Here is a 3,868-nt window from a genome sequence, read left to right on the forward strand (position 1 = left end):
CGGTCTGCTCGCGCAAGTAATAATCATCACTACACGTCACCTGTAATCCCCCAGAATTCCACCTGAATTGTTCATATCAAAACGTACAGTAAAAAAGCTACTTCTATGCTATTAGATTGTCTTTAAATTTAAAACTGTAAAGGGAGAGCTTTGTTGCCAGTTTACAACACGTGATCGCTGCCTACAATATTAGCATCAACAACAAAACAATCTCTATTGAGGACATTAAAGAAAGTGGGAAAGGGTTTCCCACGTGTCACACTCACTTGGGGTGCAGCGCATAAACCCAGACCTGGTGTAATTGAGTATATCCCCCACAGTCACTCACAATCAGGCAGACATTTGGCAATGAAGGTGTATTTTGATCTGAGTGAGTTCACAGGTAGATTAATTTGGAATAACGTGGGGTAATGCTCAGAGTAGTCAGTAGAGCACAAAACAAAGTTTCAATCAATCATGTCAATTAGCAGTGCCAGCATGGAAACAGGAAAGCTGCTGGCTGACTTCTGGCTATCTGATCCATGCTTCTGATATCTACTTCGGCCATGTTGAGGTCTGCAAGCTGGCATGCACTTAAGCAGTGAGCAATAAAGTTACTGTGCCAATTTGGCTGAGAAATGAAATGATTACTATATTTACCCAGGGTATCTGGGCTAAGCTCAAGAACTTGTTTCCAGCCAGGCCCTGCTCATAGAACACATTTCATCGTAGTGGTTCAATGCCTTGTTCAAGGGCACTTCAGCGGTGGTAATTTTAACGTTTCGGACCGCTGATTCGAACTGGCGACCTTCCGGTATCAAGACCGCTCCGCTATCCGTTCGGCCACCGCTGCCACTAAAGAGATGGCAGAAGAGATTGGTTTGGTGGTTTCTGCACCCAAGGCAACAAACCTGTCATGTGTTAGTGGTTTCAGTTTTAAAGTGTTGGATTGTTCTTTGACCAGTGGAAGAGGTAAGGAGCTGGGGTTTGATACTTCAGAAGAGGTGAAACTTCAAATCATGAATGCAGCATGCAATTTCCGTGACTTTTTACATGCACATTGGCCTGTTATAGCTCCAGCAGCACATGTTTTGCATAACACTTCTATTTTTTGAGTGGTGCAACCACTTCTATAGACAGCTATGCGTGTCCCTGGGTCCCTGGGCCTGTCCGTCCTAGCATGAAAATAGCGTTTGTTCACAGTGTCACTGTTGCACAGCCTAACACACAGACACATACAGGCCAGGGAGAAGGGCTTGTACAGTACAGTACAGTACAGTACAGTACAGTACAGTTCCATTCACTTCAGACGGGTCTGATTTTTAAAACAAAATGCCTCTAATCATTGACTATTGATGACTATTTCAGATTACAGTGAAAATGAAGAAATGGCAACCTTTTCACTTTGGCCTATTATAGTGCCACCGAGAGGCCACGGCCCACCTGTGCTCAGAGGAGCACTTTTTCATAGTTCCAAATGTCATGTCACCATTTCCTGATTTGCAAATAAGCAGAAATTCATGTTGGTGGATGAAGGAGGAACAGCTCCTGGATTTCCTGAAACACTCAGACAAGGTAAAGCAAAGCCAGGCCATGTCTCCTGGCTGCACCTTGACAATCACAGCTCGTATTAGTCGAAGGACACACTTCGGTTAATGCCGTTTCTTCGCACAAATTGCGGCGGTCTCCTAAAGCTGTTGTATGCATCTTTGAAACATCTCACCAACACTCAAGCGACCAAGCAGGTCTCCGTGAACAGACAGTGGGTAAATCTGCGTCCTATGGAGGGTGGAATAAGCTACGAGGGACCCTAGGGTACCGCCGACCAAAATTCAGAAAAGGTAACCGAGGGTCCCGAAAGGGGCTAAATGGGGCTCTAGACTGTATCATGCCAAGGAGTCAAGGACCCCCAAATGAATATGCATTGCCCCCCCCTACAAATATTTGGTACTACAGACCCCCATATCAGATTTGTGTTACAAAAAAGATTCAAAATGTTTAACTTTTTTATGATTTTCATTTGAAAATACAAGCTCACAACACATCTTGTGCTATTTTCAAGTGTGTGCTGTGTGTGTGTGTGTGTGTGTGTGTGTGTGTGTGTGTGAAGCCCCAAATCAGAGGTCTATGGAAATAATATAAAGCTCCAAGTAATGAAGTGCTCCAGCCATTCTGACAAAAAACAAACAATCGGATAGGCAGAGCTAGGATAGGCCTAGCCCTGAAACATGAGTGTCATGATTAAGTACGAGCGTCATTAGCCCCATATGTGCCCTCTCCCTACGCTCATTCTGTAGCTCCGAGATGAGGTCACAGACAGAAACCCCTCCCACCCCGTTCAGAAACGGCGCATGTTTCCACAATTCCCCATTGCTTACCCTTTTCTTAACAATGCACCAAAACCTTGAAGTGACGTTCCGGGTTTACACTAATTTACCGTCAACAACGCCAAAGAAAATCCAACTTTAAACGGTTACACGAGCGTTACAGCGGTTGTTTAGCATGTTTTTCAAGGAAGTTGAAAAGCTTTAGCGCCTCCTCGGCGCCTCCCCTGGTCGAAAATGTCCAACTGACTTCAGTTCACTCGACATGCCCGCGCACACGCACCAATCCCTTGATAAACACGGAAGCGACTGACAAAATTCGCTTCGTAAAGGCTCGGTTCAAATCGCTAGTTGGATTTTCTTTGGCGTTGTTGACGGTAAATTAGTGTAAACCCGGAACGTCACTTCAAGGTTTTGGTGCATTGTTAAGAAAAGGGTAAGCAATGGGGAATTGTGGAAACATGCGCCGTTTCTGAACGGGGTGGGAGGGGTTTCTGTCTGTGACCTCATCTCGGAGCTACAGAATGAGCGTAGGGAGAGGGCACATATGGGGCTAGAGCGTCATGTGAACCATGGCTAGGAGGATAGGCCCTACCATGCAACCAAAAGCTACTTGAGTTAGTTGAGTATGAACAGCTAGTAGCTAAGTTACCTACTGTACGTTGTTGACATTTTAAGCCAACGTTGGGCTACAGATAGTTAACGAGCGTATTGTTGTTCTGTTGTTCATACGTCTTACCTTTAAAGTGCACCACATGTCATCTGCAAAGTGCAAACTGCGCTGTAGGCTATGTTTACTACTGACGTCAGATCCAGAAATTGCTGTGCAAATATTGTTCCAATGCATAATGTCCAATGGTAGGCCTACATTGGACATGAATGACTGAATGTATACATTCAGTTCCAGTTGTGGACACTCTGTGCATCTATCTATCCTTCCATGCCCTCATTGCCCAGCTGGCTTCTACCGCAACTGCTAGCCGCCTGCAGTAGAGCATTGCCCTGTATAGTAGGCGGCCAGGTGTAGGCATTAGCAATCAATTTATCGAAAAGGCTTTCGACACTGTAAACCACTCCTGATTAATAAGCTTAAAGCAATTGGTTTTGATAGCACATCAATGAGGGGAGCGAACATCTGCGAGAGGACAGATGATGGAGGACATGTTACTACAGTCTATGGTTACACTACACTGTCCCCCCGACCATACATTGGGCCAATGTCAAAAAGTGTTACAAAGTTAATAGTTTCCTTTCCGTTTTTCCCCCTCCATTGACTAAAATCGGGAGTCTGAGATTGACTTCATGACAGATTCAAATTGAGAGTAAACTGTGACAACCATGAACCACACCTTCTCCACCTAATTCACGTAAACAGGTTGGGTCACAAAAATATGATACTAAGATTGTTTATTTTATTTCAAAACCAGTTGTGTACAATTAACAGACAGACAATAAATAATGTAGAGACCAGAAAATAAAACAAATACATTTCCTGTATGTACCGAATGAAGTTAAACAAATTGATACAAAACATAATTCTTTCACTTTCTTTCCTCAACAAGTAA

The sequence above is a fragment of the Electrona antarctica genome (assembly GCF_951216825.1).
Source record: "Electrona antarctica genome assembly, chromosome: 18".
In the NCBI taxonomy this organism is placed as follows: Eukaryota; Metazoa; Chordata; class Actinopteri; order Myctophiformes; family Myctophidae; genus Electrona; species Electrona antarctica.